Source organism: Ictidomys tridecemlineatus, chromosome 3, assembly GCF_052094955.1.
Source record: "Ictidomys tridecemlineatus isolate mIctTri1 chromosome 3, mIctTri1.hap1, whole genome shotgun sequence".
Classification (NCBI taxonomy): Eukaryota; Metazoa; Chordata; class Mammalia; order Rodentia; family Sciuridae; genus Ictidomys; species Ictidomys tridecemlineatus.
Window position 1 is genome coordinate 61159752 of NC_135479.1, and position 16456 is coordinate 61176207.

A 16456-nucleotide genomic window follows, 5' to 3' on the forward strand; every position below is an offset into this window, starting at 1 on the left:
GGATGTTGAACATATTTTTATATGTTAGTTGACCGTTTGGTTTTCTTCTTTGAATTTCTTCATCTTTCTCATTTATAGGGCTCGTTAAGGTTTTTTGATTATTAATATGTAATATTTATATACTATTTTCTGATTATTAATACCTTGTTGTTGGAAGGTTATCTGACATACATTTTTTCTGATTCTGTAGGCTGTCTTTACACTCTTAATTGTTTTCTCTCCTGTACAGAATCTTTTTAGTTTGATGCTTTCACACTTATTAATTCTCACTTTTATTTCATGAATTTTAAGGATCTTTTCAAGAAAGTCAGTACCCCTGCAAGTGTGTTGGGATGTTTCCCATATTCCTGTAGCAATTTGGTGTTTCTGGCATAATTCCTAGGACTTTCATCCACTTTGAGTTAATTTTGTTTGTGCAGAGTGAAATACAGGGATCTAGTTTCATCCTTCTACACGTTACTGTTGAGTGTTCCCTGCACCATTTGTTAAAGAGGCTCTTATTTCTCCAATGTGTGCTTTTGACACCTTTGTCAGAAATAAGATTTATGTGGATTTGTCTCTGTCTTTAATCCATTTTTAATTCGTGTGTGTGTGTGTGTGTGTGTGTGTGTGTGTTTGTGTGTGTTGCTGGGAACTGAACCCAGGGCCTCGTCGTGCATGAGAGGGAAGCACTCTACCAACTTAGCTATGGCCCCAGCCCTAGTTCACTTGTATGTAATGTGTAAGATGCACAGTATCTTCATTACTTTGCATGTAAATATCCTGTTTACCCAACACTGTACATGGATGAGACAGTCCATTCCCTATTGTAAGGTCTTGGTGCCTTTTCAGTAATGCCTGGGTTTGTATCTGAGCTCTCTCCTGTGTTAATATGGTATCCTCTGTTCTCTTCTTTGTGTTACAAACTTTCATGTCAGTATCTGAGTGGATTTTATCAGAATCCTACAATATACTCTCGGTCACTTACTGTGATGCCTCTCCTTTGTCCTTTTTTGTCAGGAGGATATGACTATTCATGACATTTTGTGGACTTATTGAATTGTAAGATTCATTGATAGGTTGACAGGAATGCCACTGAATCTCTTGTTGTGGTAACCTGGACATTTTAACAATATTTATTCTTCCGTCCATAAGCACACTGTATCTTTCCATCTGTGTATGTGTTCATTTTCTTCCATCAGTGTTTACTAATTTTTACTATACAGATCAATTTGCTTTCTTTGAATAACTTGGCTCAATCTTTCTGTAAGTATTTTGTTCCTTTGGGTGCTATTGTAAATGGAATATTATTATTTTTTCTGGTAGACGATTATTAAGGACAAGGAAATGCATCTGATTTTCTCAGGTGGGTTTTGTCTCCTGAACCTTGACTGAGCTTGTTCATTAGTTCTAACAGATTTCATTGGAAAAGAGTGTGGCATTCTCTATGAAGAGGACATGTCCTCTGCCAACAGAGGCGGCCCTTCCTTGTTCCTTCCTGGTTTGGATTCCTGTGGTTTCTTTTTCCTCACAGATTTCTCTGTCTGGAGTCTTCAGCACTACATGGAACAGACATTGCTGCAGGGTGGGCAGCATCACCTTGGTCATGATCTTAAGGAAAAGCGTTTTATTTTTCAGCCACTGCATACAACGTTTGATGTGGCAGATTCTGTGTGACCTTTATTGTCTTGTGGTGCATTCCTTTTTACCTAATTTTTGGAGAACGTCCATCATGAAAAAGTGTTGATTTTTTTCAGAATAGTTTTTCTATTCCTATTGAGATAGTATGGTTTTTATCTTTCATTCTGTTTGAATTGGTTTATCAGATTGAATTATTTATGTGTTTTACAGCATTCTTGCCTTCTGGGATGACTCTCACTTGGTCCTAGTGAATGATTTAGAATGTTCTAATGAATTTGCTGGACCAGTATTTTGTTAAGGATGTTTGTGGCTACAGACATGAGATATATTGGTCTGTACCTGTAGTTTTTGATGTGGTTTTTGTAATATTACAGAAACTTTACAGTCTGGCCTATTCAAAGCTCATCCAAGTTGTGTTTAGAATGCTCCTTCTCAGACAGGAAAGAGAAAGCTAAGCACAGCCCCACCATAATTCCTTTCTGTGAACCTGAATGTGCCCTTCCTTCCTGCTCCAGGGGTGGACCCCACACATTGAGCAATCGCTGTGGGAGGCCAGGCCTTAGCACTCAGTCTGTCTCCTGGTACCATTAGTCCTGCACCAAATCCTATAGGAAAAGCCACAAGTTCTCCCTTGCATTCATTACAGATTTACATCATTGATGTGTCCTCTATCAAATGAGGTCCTCTATAGAGACACCCTGAACACACCAATGTGTTCATGTAACAGCTTCCTTGACTTCTGTCCTTGTGGGCACAGATAGACCCACCTCAGCAGCCAGAATGTTCCTTGGTACATGGGGAGCAGATGTGACCATCCAATCCTCTACATGACTCCAGTTCTGGCCATTTCCAACAGTGCTGGCAGGATAAGTACCTAGCTTTCGACATGCTGGATGAAGGAAGGGACACATGCTAAGAACTTGGAAGGGTGCTGCCAAATGATTCTGAGGAGTATCTGTGGCCACATCTCCCAGGGGATCTGCCCAGGCCTCCATCTCCTGTATTCTCACCAGGGCTGTTCAGCACCAGCCTTAAAACCTGCCCATCAGTGGGGACAAACGACCTCTCAGTAATATACGTGTTGACATTCAGAGTTTGAACATCTTTGACAGTTACTCAGTGCAGTGATTCTCTTTTGAATTGCAGGGATTTGTTCTTTGTCTCTGTGAGGTTCTGTGTGTCCCTGGGATATTAACCTTTGATTAGTCTAGGGTTTTAAGGAACACTTTGCTAGTTGTGATTTGTCTTTCTAAGTATCTATATTCTTTTTTTTTTTTCTCCATCAGGAGTTGGTATGTGACTTCTGACCCTTAGGTCAGAAGAAAATACTTTCAACTTCAATGTTATGAAAGTATTTTCTAAGAAACTCTTTTTACATATGAATGTAGAACTGCTAGGTGGGTGGCACATGGCTACCCAAGTGACTCAGGAGGCTGAGGAAGGAGGATTCAAAGTTGGAGGCCAGTTTTCCTATCTTACATCCTCAACAACTTAGTGAGACTCCATCTCAAAAAGAAAAAAAAAACTCGGAATGTGGCGTAGTGTTAAAGTGCCGATGGGTTCAATCTCTAGTACTTAAATAAAGAAAACAAAACAAACAAATAAAACAAAAATAAACAAATAATAGAAAACCTAAAAATCTTAGATCTATATGAGAATTACCATTCATAGAAAATTCAAGTGTAAACAGTCCCTTCTACTTTTATGTGGTCAAACAGAAGTTGGACTGCAGTGATGTGAAAAACTCAGAGGCGGCAAATCCCAGGGAGAGAATAATGACAATTCCCTGGAGACTAGCAGGAGGGAGAAGGGGAGGGAGTAGGAATGGGTACTAGATACAGGACAATGGGATGCAATTAAAGCTAAAAAGCTGGATTCTTTTAAAACAATATAGTCTTCAATTTTAAAATATTTGAACAAAAATACAAAAAACATAGAAAAAAATGAAAGGTGGAAAGGGAAAGGGCAGCTCTGGGGTGGGAACAGGTGCAGGGGGCGCTCAGTGGGTGGGGCTGGTTGTGGGGCCACTAGGAGCCGCAGGCCTGAAGCTGCTTTTGAAGGTGGTTCTGATCCTGGTGCTCTCTCAGGTGGTGGAGGTGGTTATGGAAGTTGAGCTGGGGTTTCTTATCTCTTCCTTTATCTTTATGTGACCGTACAGCCTACTGTATGTATGTTTCTAAGTGCTTTATTATTCTTCTTGGCTTGTTGTTGGTATTACCATAAAGGTTTTCTCTGTGTACTCTTCTGTTCTGTTCAGCACTGGTGTTGAGATTTATCTGCCTGATGACATGGAGCTGGATGTTGTTGTTTCTTCCTGCGGGATGTATTCCCTGTTACAAAGCAAACTTATCTTTTCTCCAGCCATTGAACTTAAGAGAGATGTGTGTGTGTGTGTGTGTGTGTGTGTGTGTGTGTGTGTGTATGTGTGTTTCCAAATAAAACTGCTTTAAGTTTTAAAAGGTTTAGGTTTAGGCCAGGCTCAGCAATGGAGCAAGCCCCTGTCTCAATGAAAAAGGAAAAGACCATGGATGTAGCTCAGTGGTAAAGTGCCCCTGAGTTCCAGCCCAGTAACAAAGAAATAAGAATAAAAACATAAAAAAAATTTTAGACCTGTATGGCACTTGCCCTTCTGAGGAAACATAATTAGTCTCTCAAAACTTTATGCAGCCCAGAAGAAATCAGACTGCACTGGTTTCAAAAATACAGACTAAGCAGATTGCATATTAGAAGCTAAGGGGTTGCTGGGGACTAGCGGGAGGGTGGGGAGGCAGTGGTCATGGTTACTGAATTCCGGAAAATGTTCTGGAACTCCATAGTGGTGACTAGTGCACAGTTTAGAGAAGGCACTTGATGCCAAATAACTGAGTCTTTTAACAATGAAAACAAATCTTTAATTTTAAATAATAAAATAATAAACACATACAATAAAAACAAATAGACAAATGGCCTGGGAGAAGACCAGAGGCTCTGAGTTCCTCTCTGGATGCAGTGCTGACTCAAGGGCCAGCAGGAGACATTGGTCTTGATTGTCCAAGGCAAGTGCGTCCAGCTCCAGTTCTCTATCAGATGGTGAAGGTGGTGGACCTCGAACGGGAGCTTCCACAAGCACCAGAGCGGCTAGAGGAGTAAAGGTCCACTGACTATCCATGTTAGGTCCAGGGGGAGAATATTCCCTACTGCCTTTCATACAATTCCACACACAAACCCAACACCGGGCAGTGTTCCCAGAATGTACACAGACAATGACAGCTCTGCCTCTGGTTGTTCCTGCCCCGCCCCAGTTCCTGTGCAGTATGCTCTGCTTGTCCCTCCCTGTCCCATTCTGTCATACTCATAACCCCACCTCAGTCCTCCTCACCTTCGGCCTGTTCCTCCATGGGCTCCAGGTTTTCTGTCAAGGCTGGGACCTGGTGTCCTTGGTCCTCCACCTCAGGGCCTGTGACAGTGACCTGGCTGTGGACATTACCAAGTGGGTAGTGAGGCAAATGCAAGTGAGGGAGTGAGGAGACCACCCAAGAGGGATGGGGGCAGCAGTATGAGAGGCCTGCCCTTTCCTACCATGAGGTCAGTGATCTTGGCACCCCACAGTTCAGAGGAGAGGGTTGAAGCTCAGAGAGGCCCAGGGCCAGTTGGAGGACTCACAGCTGTATGTGACCCTGTCACCCTGGGCAGGGCTTACCTTCCCAACATTTGGTACACCTCTTGTTGTATGGAGGAACTCGAGATGGTTGAGGCCGAAGAGGATGATTCAAAGAAGAAGATGGGCTCCAGGGTGTCTTCCAGGTCCCCCAGGGAGTATGCCTGGAACACATATCCAATGCTGGTATCCTCCCCTCTGTAGCCACTTTCTTGGTTGGGACATTGAGGAAACAGAGTCAGTGCCAAAGTGACCCACCAGAAGTGTCTGGGGATGGAGTCCAGTGCAATAGCCAAAGCTCATAGGGGCTTGTCCCACAGAAGGACAGGAGAGCCCCAGCAGAGCAATGACTGGCAGAGTTCACAGTGGAATTGCTGAGGGGATAATTAGAAACACAGCAGCTTCAGGCCAGTGTGTTAGCTGAGCAGAGGTGGCAGCTCTGTGCACTAGGAGCTTATCCCCTGAGTCCCACCAGCACATCACCTTCTGGAGATGGGAAAACAGGCTCATCCCACACAGGAGGGTCCCTGTGTGAGGGCACCCAGGACATCATTCTCTGTGGTGCTGTTGAAATGGCCCCAGGAGGGAATGAGGTCCATATTGCACAGCCCTGAATGACTGTGGAACTGAGTCCCCTGGAAAGTAATCAGGCCCCAGGTCCCTAGCTCATGCTTTCACAGTCTGGGATGTGTTCCTTCAGTCATCAAGTACCAGAGAAATGGATGAACTAGCACAAGCCTTGTGATGTTTCAGCTAAACTCATCCCTAGTAATCCTGATGCTGTGTAAGACTTGGAGAGTGTGTGGAAGGACCGTCAGGCCATTGTCACCTGGACACCTGGGTGTTGGAGTTACAGTCAGTTGGATGGCAGATACAAATCATCAGAGAATTAAAATCACACCCATGTTGCTGTTCTGATGTTTTCACAAATATGGGAACAGTGACCTTGGATGAGTCCAAGAATGAGGCAGGCAGAGAGGGTGAGGAGGACGGGTGAGGATTTGTTGTTCAGATTCCTCATGGTGGGGACTCTGACTCTCCACCTGACAATCCTACCAGGAAGGTGGTCCTGGTGGTGTCTTTGCTCTTATTCACTTTTATTCTGCTCTGTTCGCTGCCAGTAGACTCCCCTCTGTTCCGTCCTTACCCTGAGGCCCAGCTCCTGCCTACTGGTGCTTGGCTCTGGATATTCCTCCCTGCACATGGAGTTGGAGCTGAAGCTGCAGCTCCAATGCTTGTTGAGGGTAAACTGTGGAAAGAATGGAAGACAGTGCCTGGTAGCTGGCCGGGAGCCCCAGCCCCTGCTCGCCTCCATTCAGGGTGTTTGTGTCTCTTGTGACCTTCTGCTCCCCCGACCTCATACAGATCCTGTATCTCAGGCTTCTACCCTGTAGGACTGGAAATGACACTGGGTGCCCAGGATGTACCGTGGACACTTTCATTGCCCACCTTTATCCCTGTCCTGGGGGTGACCATGATAGGACAGGAGGCTTACAATCTCCTACCACGTATTCCTGCCTCAGGCACCTGTTCTCCCCTTCTGAGGAGCAAGGTGGTGGGGCTCTGCAGGGATACTCACGGTGATGTTCTCTCCTGGATGTACCTCCCCAGGGCTATGAGGTATGGATCTAAAGCTCCTCCTCCCACTTGGGGGAGTGCCCATTGGAAGAGTACCACCAGCGAGGCACTGGCAGCAGGTTCGAAAACGACATCGCAGTCTTATCCAAAAGTTCCTTCTTTGGGGTGTGTAGTGATTTGGGTCTGGGGAAGGGGCCATGCAGCCATAGGGGGAGCTCTGGCGGCGGGGCCTCCTAAAGGGTCGGCCTCCACAGGGGAAGCAGGAAAACATGTTTTGGCTTTCAAAGTATTTCACCAAATGAGCTGAGAGGAGGCGGTTGCTAGAATGTGGGTGCCTGGTTACTGGGTTCCAAGTTCTGTTTGGCTCTATGACCAAGGAAAGGAGGCCATGTCTTGGGGGTTCCTGGCCTAACCCATCCTCCACATAAGCCCATGTGTGTCCCTCTGTTGGCTCTCCTCCAGCCCCATGACTTTTTATGTGTGTACACAGCCAACCCCAACACTGGCCCCACATCCCTTGACAGGCCTGGGTGCATCCAGGGTCCCAGATCTGAGGAGACACAGCTAGGTTTCAACCCAGCTCCTCCTCCTGTCCTCTCATGGGACTGTGGACAAGTCATCGTGTCTCTAAGGCTTAACCAGTGTTCCCCTGCACAGGGGTGTCATCCTAGAATCTACTTCCTAGCAAAGTCACCAGACATGTGTGAGATGACACAAACCATGTTGTCCCATGTCTATAATGCACAAAAGTAGAGCTAAAATATGGAAACAGGTAAACTGTCACATAGAGTAGAGCTAAGAACAGGCATTGTCTCCCGCCTCATGACTTTGAAAATGCCATTTTCCTTCCTGGCCTTCTTTCTCCATCTGCATCTTGAGGGGGTTGAAATGCAATTAGTGGGGATATCCTCACCTCCCAGAGCCACCCACCTTGTTACCTTGTTCTCTTTGGGATGACTGAGAGTAAGCACATCCCTGGGCACCTTAGGGACCCCCAACAATGAAATTCTGGCCTTTTCCCCCTTTCCATTCTCTGCGTCCCAGTCAGGGTACATGGAGACGGGCTGCCCTTATTCCATGGAAGTGCTGTCTCTCTCCTCTTTCTTCTTTTGTTTTTGGTCTCAGGGAGTGATCCCAGGGGCGCTTAACCCCCAAGCCACATCCCCAACCTGGTTTCCTGTGTTTTATTTTGAGGCAGGTTGTCACAGTGTTGCTGAGGTTAACTTTGAACTTCTGATCCTCCTTCCTCAACCTCCCGAGCTGCTGGTATCACAGACGTGCACCACCATGCCTGGCCTCTCCTTTTCCATGTCACCTCCTGGGGCCTCCATTTTCTCTAACCTACTCTCTGATCTCCACGTGTATGCCTCTCTGTTTTTGTACCTATTGGGAGGCTGAAAAAATTACTGTCACATGGCAAAGGCAGGCAGGTGTCCCCAGGATCATAAAAGTTCTTAATCCAAAGGAAACACTATGGGAGATGACTGAGGCCTGAGCTAGGAAGTGAGGACTCTGCCTTTTCCTCTGGAGTCTGTCCTTGCCCTATTGTCTGGGCCAGTCCCTATGTGACACTGGGCCTCAGTTTCCCACTTGTCCAGTGAAGGGTTAGAGAGGAAGTGACACATAGGCCTTCTGCTGCATAGTTTCCCAGGCTGGGCAGGGTTGCAAAGGGTGGTGCTGCAGAGTCCCAGGTTACTGTTTTCCCAGGGTAGGTGCAGGTGTGCCCTGCTTGGTGCAGCCTGGCCTTGCATTCCCAGCATGTGTACACTACCATTGGCACAGGCATGGAAACAGTGCCACGCACCACATACTGGGTCTGCCATCCTTCTTCAAATGTGAGATCCTTTTGTCTCATCTCCCCAGAATCAGAAAGTGTAATTAGCCTCTCTTCACTGCATGGGTGTGGGGGGAGGAGTGGATCCCCAAAGCGAATGTGAGGTGCCGTGACTAATAGAAGTGGGCTTGGATGGGGAGTCTGGTGAAGGCACCAGATCCACACAAATGTCCGTGACACTCTTGGTCGTCCTGCCTCCTGATCAGACAGGATTAGGTATGTCCTAGAGGAGGGAAGGGTCTGGCCTGAGTTCACACAGTGAGGTAAGTAGATGCTGTGGCCTCAGTTGGAGTCGATTTGCTCCCCCACTGCAGAATACCCAGCATCATGTTAGTTGGCCATTTGATTTTTTTCTTGTCAGAAGTCTCCCTTTAGATTTTTTTTTTGCCCATTTATTTAGCTCATTAAGGTTTTCCAATTGTTAGTGTATAATATTTATATAATATTTCTGATTATTCATACCCTGTTGGAAGGGATCTGACATACATTTTCTCTGATTCTGTCTGCTCTCTTTTACACTCTTAATTGTTTTCTCTCCTGTACAGAATCTTTTTACTTTGATGCTTTCACACTTATTCTCACTTTTATTTCATGAGTTTTAAGGATATTATCAAGGAAGTCAGTACTTCCAATGTGTTGGAATCTTTTCCACATTCCTGTAGCAATTTGGTGTTTCTGGTCTAATTCCTAGGACAAGTGAAAGATAGGGATTTATTTTCATCCTTCTACACATTGCTATTGAATTTTCCCTGCCCCATTTATAAAGAGACTCTTGTTTTTCCAATGTGTGCTTTTGGCACCTTTGTCATAAATCAGATTTATATGGATCTGTTTCTGTGTCTTTAATCCATTTTTAGTTTGTGTGTGTATGCGCATGTACACGAACTCGCGTGCATCTGGTGCTGGGAATTGAACCCAGGGCCTCATGCATGTGAGGCAAGCACTCTACCAACTGAGCTATGTCCCAACCCTAGTTCAGTCTTATGTACTGTGTAAGATACAGGTCCAGCTTCATTCCTTTGCAAGTAAATATTCTGTTTTACCAGCACTGTACATGTAGGGTCTTGGTGCCTTTTCAGTAATGCCTGGGTTTGTATCTGAGCTCTCTCCTGTGTTCCATATTCATATGGTATCCTCTGTTGTCTTCTTTGTATCATCTTTCATGTCAGTATCTGAGTGGATTTATTAGAGTCCTGCAATATATTTGTAATCACTTAGTATGATGCTTCTTGTTTGTCCTTTTTTGTCCAGATGAGATGACTATTCATGACCTTTTGTCTTATTGAATTAAAGGATTTTCTTTCTATACCAAATGAGATAGTCATTGCTAGATCGACAGAAATGTCACTGAATCTCTTGCTGTGGGTAACCTGGACATTTTAACAATATTTATTCTTCCGTCCATAAGCACACTGTATCTATCCATCCGTGTATGTGTTCATTTTCTTTCATCAGTGTTTACTAATTTTCACTCTGCAGATCAGTTTGCTTTCTTTGAATAATTTGGCTCATTTTGTTACTAGTATTTTGTTCCTTTGGGTGCTATTATAAATAGAATATTTTTTTTCTGGTAGATGATTATTAAGGACATGGAAATGCATCTGATTTTCTCAGGTGGGTTTTGTCTCCTGAACCTTGACTGAGCTTGTTAATTAGTTCTAACAGTTTTCATTGGAAAAGAGTGTAGCATTCTCTATGAAGAGGACTGGTCCTCTGCCAACAGAGGTGGCCCTTTCATGTTTCTTCCTGGTTTGGATTCCTGTGGTTTCTTTTTCCTCACAGATTCCTCTGTCTGGGGGTCTTCAGCACCACATTGAACAGACATGGCTTCAGGGTGGGCAGTCTCACCTTGGTCATGATCTTAAGGAAAAGCTTTCCATTTTTCAGTCACTGCATACAACGTTTGAGGTGGCAGAGCCTGTGTGACCTTTATTGTCTTGTGGTACATTCCTTTTTACCTAATTTTTGGAGGTCATGCATCATGAAATACTGTTGATTTTTTTTCAGAATCATTTTTCTACTCTTATTGAGATAATATGAGTTTATCTTTCATTCTGTTCATATGGTTTATCATATTGATTTGTTTATGTATTTTGCAGCATTCTTGGACTCTGGTGTGGGGAGCCACTGTGAATAATTTGTGCCTTCCATTCTGAAGCAGGAGGCTTTGACAGGTCACTGCACTTCATAGTGACCTGGACATTGTCCTGATCCAGGAAGTTGAGGGCCTGTCTTCAGATGTAAGCATGTCACCCAGGGAGTTTAGCTACACTCACCTATTGCTTTGTAATACTACCCCATTTCCCTGTTTGGGATAGAATGTTCCATGAAATCACCCTTTGTGTGTCCCCTTCTCTTGCTCTGCCTTTGGGTGTGGTCTTCCTAGATGTCATTCAACCTGCTGACAGTAGATATCAAGAAGCTAGACTCAACCACCTGAAACCTGACCCCTTGCCTCATTTGAATGGCTTTTCCTTAATAAAAGGGTTCATTCAGCACATGGGCATTCTCTCTCTCTCTCTCTCTCTCTCTCTCTCTCTCTCTCTCTCTCTCTCTCTCTCTTTGCAGACCCTTAAGGTCAGAAGACTCATCACAGGACCCCAAAGAAAAAGGTATCTCTGTCTCTTGTGTGATGATTTCGTGAAGCCCAGTTCCCCTGGAGTGTCCCTGAGTGTTTTAGTCAATAGGAATGTGACAATTGGCACCCAAACAGGGTCTCCAGGGTGATTTTTAGAAATTTAATGGGTTTAGAATTTCTCTCCAGAAGTTAAGTATGCTTAGGATTGCTAGTATTGTAGGCTGAATCAGAAAGTAAGTGAATTAGAAGAAAAATCTGTGACGTTAAACTTTTTAATATTTGGGAATATATTGTCTTTAGAAAGAAAAAAATCATAATTCTAGAAGCCCTAAATAAATATACAGAATTATTAAGATGATTAATGGGATATTTTGTTGAGTCCTCTCCCATGGGAAAAGCGCTTTTGTGGGCTTTTTCAGATTGTTTTTGTGAATCTTTATATTTTGAAATATTAGGTAAAGATTTTTTGGGTTTACGTACTAGAAGTCTGTGCTTGGAGAGTGAGAAAAAGGGGAAAAATTGTGATGAGACTTAATACATAGATTGTTTACCTGTAGAGAAGTAACTTTTATATTTCTATTGTTTTTGTGAATACTCAGAAAGTTTGTACTGAACCTCTTTATTACATTCTTGTCCTATGGGTCACAATGACTGTAACTCAGCCTCTGTGGACAAAAGACCTTAACCACTGTTCCCTATGGAGTCTGCAACTAGCCCCACCACAAGCAGTGTTTTAACCCTTAAACAATCTGACCTGGATGCCAAACGCAAACTGCCCTAAGATCTGATAGTAACACTGGTGTCTGCCTCTAAAACTCACTTTTAAAGTCCCAGGTGCTTCAAGGAAAAGGAGAACACAAATTGCAAGCTCAGGTCCCAAAGACAAGGCAAGCTGCTAACTGCTGTAGGATCCTGCCCAGGTGGTGGGAATGCAGACAAATCAAATAAAATGCAAATGGCTAGGGAAGCTCCAGGCCTTTGCCCCAAAAGGGATAAGGGATAATGGGCAGTGGGCTCCATGCTGTTTCCATCACCATGGTAACCAGAGGAGCCTGGCTGGAGGAGTTGGCTTCCTTGTCCTGCCTCCCTCATTTTCATGGGCTTCCCAATGGTCCTTCCACTGTCACTCAGACAGGACTTCTGGTCCCTCCTTCCAGCCACTAACCTATACTTCCTGTTTCAGACCTGCTTCCAGGAGCTACCCAGAGCCTGCATTTTTAAGAATGCCCATCTGTAAATGCTAACAAAAGATATCTTTTTCAGGCAAAATCTAATTCCTATACATTGCAGCCCTAAATTTAAGTTATTTTTAAGTTAAATAACCTGACTTTTCTCTATGGTTGTGTTACTAAATAATGTTCTATTGATAAGAGATATCAAACATATGCTTTTTATATTTTGCTTTTAATTTTGGAGATTATGAGGATGATTTGCTTGCCACAGGAACAAAAGCCAGCAATGTTCCTGTGATAGACAAAAAAATAATCCTTATTCTTTTCATTTCTAACAATGTAATTACAAAAACAAATTTATACACAAGGATCTTATTTCAGCTACATCACATGACATCACATATAAGAGTGCACTCCTAGTTAAAAATTAAATTGAAATAGATTCAAATATCTTAAGAACCATGTGGTTACATAAAGTTAATACAATTATAAGTTATGCCTTTATTCTTAATATATATTTTTCAGGTGTTTAGATAACCTATAGTTATTAATCCATAAAATAATTAGCATGTCTAAATGTTTAGTTAATTTACATTTATCTAATTGTTTTCTTCAACAGAAAACCCATACTTTGTACCTTTTATACATGCATTTCTCTGATGCTCTATCTTTTAGTTACAGATATTTGAGATAAATATATTTTACTATAAATTTGCTTTCAAGAAAAAAATGCAACCTTCAAGTTATCTCTAATTCTCAAGGTTGTTGTACAAACATTTATAAGATGATAACAGATAGGACTCTGTCTACAGAAATATCCAAAGGCTTTAACTATATTTTCATTGAGACATTTTTTATCAAGGTACAATAATTGGTTAGATTCTAAGGTTTTCAGAAATTATTTCAAAATATAACCAGGAAAAATTCTAAAAGGAAACAATGATGCTTCACCAGAGAGGAAGCACACATTGGAGGTCCTAAGAAAAACAAAGGAATCATCTTTGGGTAAGAAAAGGTCATTATATTGTGGATTTTAATGATAAAAGTATTTTCCTAAAAAGGAAAATCTTTATATCATTATCAAGACAGATGATATAGAAAGTTAAAACAATTAAAAAAGAGATTTATGTGTACTGGACTTACTACAAAACTTTTAACTGATTAATTCAAGGATATTCCAGGCTATTTTTCTGATTTTACTGTGCTGATATGAGCTAAGATTTTTTCCATATTTTTGATATGATAAAGACCTATTAAAATGTTAAGTTTAACTTACTTAAGGAAGGTCTAATGATTCTTACTACTTAAGCCAAGGATTAATTTTGGTGAATAAATTCATATCCTTGATTAAACACTAAATATATTAACTGCTGACTTAGATCTCAATTTTGACAATTCCCCTTGGATGCTAAATTTGATTAATCAATCAAATTAATCAAAGACACTGTTGATTCTTACATATTACTTTTGTTTGTTGGATAATTATGAGATTTGAGAGATCATTCTATTAGGACTGAGGTTCTCCAAATTGAAGTTGTGTGTTAGTTTTGAACAATAGAGGTTGCAAACCTTGTTGGAAATTCATTGTTATTATATAAGTTCTCTGACTGGACCTATTATCCATAAAAATATGGTAGGAGTTATATATTATTCCCTACATTGGGAAGTAACCTTAAGCATATTTTTTAAAAGAAATTAAGAGACACCTATTTAAAGGACAATATTCGGAAATATAGAGATATTTTGAGACCTTCTCTCAAAAAGAGATTGAGGGTTCTTTCTAAATTGTTAGGATGAATCAAGTAATCTATTTGAAAATTTACAATAATCCAAAAAAATTGAAAAATTTTGAATATTGAAAAATTACAATAATCAATAAAAGGTCAATCTTTTCTTAACATTTAAATACTTGTACTATTATCTATAACTTAAACTGATGATACAATGGCTTACACCAAGCCTTTACCCAATTTTGTTAAATTAAAAAAGGGAGGGAGGGGACAGGACCCGAGAGGCACACACTGGATCTTACAAAATATTTTAAAATTTTTTTCTTAATTGTAATATTGAGAGTCTCATTGTTGTTAAACTTGATTCAGTAAATTAAATCAGATTTCAAAGTAGAGTTTAAACCAGTCATCATGAAAATTACTGACAAACCTGACACAGGAAGGTAAATTTCCAACTGCAGAGTTTCTAGCCATACAGCTTCACGAGTTTGTCAGGTAAGTAAAAATTATGAAAAGACTTGTGTGGACCCATTTCTCAGGTCCACCTTTAATGTATCTTGCAGTGTGGACTGCAAAGTCCACCCGTGAAACTTGATTAATTCTACTGACTATAATGGTCAATTATACCTATATGTTGATGCTATGGTAAACAGGCTGTCTGGGAGTATCTTTTGAGAAGAAGACAGTGTATAAGAAACCTAAACCAGCCAATTGTGCTTATCCTTAGAAATTAGACTACCTATCTGGACAATTGTCATGAAGATTATTAAAACAGAATTTTCCTATACAGGCAAGTTATTTACATAAAATATCCACCAATGTATTATTGTCTTAATCATTCTACAATAGAAGTTGACACCTTTTCTAAGTGGATAGATTATGCAAATGTCTTGTCAATACAACACAAGATGTCTAGAAATAATGGATGTATTAGGTTAGTCTCCTAAAATGGACAAGAACAATTACATGAGGATGCTGTAATTCTTAGAAACTCTAACCCTCAGAAAGATGACACCCAAAAGGATGTTTTGATGTTTGACTTCTACCTTCAGAATATTTACATTACTGATAACCTAATAGACTCCTTAAATGTGAGAATTAAGAGAAAAGATGATGAATATCCTGTAGCTTGTAAGAATACAACTTATCTTATTGAATCACTAGTTATTGCCAGCTAATATTTCAGAGCTATAATATGCTGAAGTTAATGTACAGACTTTGAAACAGGTGCATGTCAATTAGCCAGACCTAGGCAAGCTGCTGGTCTCATCATCCTTGAAGTGACTACTTTAAATATTATTCCTAGCTTCCACAGTTACAGCCTTTATGGCTATATCTTAAAACACTGTGGGTAGCCATTCTCGCACGTGATTGGGCACCTCCTGGATTGGGTGTGAGGCATTCTGGCCAAACTGTGTCAGAGCTTCCCCCACCCTCTCCAGGTGTGAGAGCCTGTCCATGTGGAGATGTGACTGACCACTGACCCTGAGGCCAATCACTGACCTTGACCTTGGAATGCTCCCCCCCTTGACCTTCATTGGATGGAATTTTCCCCTGAATTTCTTGTTCCCCAATAAAAGGCCACTCCCTGGCATGCTCTCTCTCTCTCTCCTGTGAGCCCTGAGTAAGCCTTGCTGCCCCACTGGGTGGTGCGAGGTGTGAGCCAGAGAGGTGAGAGCGTCTTGGACCTAGTCATAGAAAAAGGTAATTGAGGTGGCGCCCCAGGGAAGCCATTAATTAGCAAGCAGGGAGAGGCTCGGCTGCGATCAGGTGGAATCCCACCAGCCAAGCCTGCACTGACCCCCGGGCTGAGTACGGGAGTTTAGAAGGGGAAGGAAGCGGTACAGTCCCATCCCCCACAGCGGACACTCCACCAAGGGAATCAGCAGTCAGCATCTTGAACAGCTGATATATCCACCGCCATTCTCCGACAGATCTCAACAACAAAACAGGTGTGTGGCACTCAGCCCATCCCCCATACATCGGGAACTCGCATAAATTCTCTCCTAGGCTTGCCGGGGGAGGGAGAATCAGAGTGAGCCTGCATAAAGACTAGGGGGGAACTAGAGGCACCTGACCTGCAACCCCCCCTACCCATCTGCAGCCAAAAGGAAACCTGTCTAGCTAGAGCTGGGGGAGGGGCAAGCAGGAAAAATCCAAAGGACAGAGTGCCTGGGATCCCAATCGCCAACTGTGGGACCCCGGAGATCCAGGCCCACTGATTCGTGCGGCCTGCCCTGCGGCTACAGAAGGCTAGCAGGAGAAACCAGGAGGCTAGAGGCAAGGCCCTCGAGACTGGGCAGCTGG

General features: G+C 42.5%; 1 long non-coding RNA gene and 1 other non-coding gene across 2 annotated transcripts in view; one reads left to right on the forward strand and one right to left on the reverse strand.

The window, feature by feature from the left end:
* LOC144375819 (uncharacterized) overlaps positions 1 to 16456 on the forward strand; it is a 76237-nt gene that overhangs the window by 46800 nt on the left and 12981 nt on the right. The window lies entirely within an intron of this gene.
* Positions 9561 to 9633, reverse strand: Trnav-cac (transfer RNA valine (anticodon CAC)). The gene has a single exon. It is a non-coding gene; the product is annotated as a tRNA-Val (tRNA).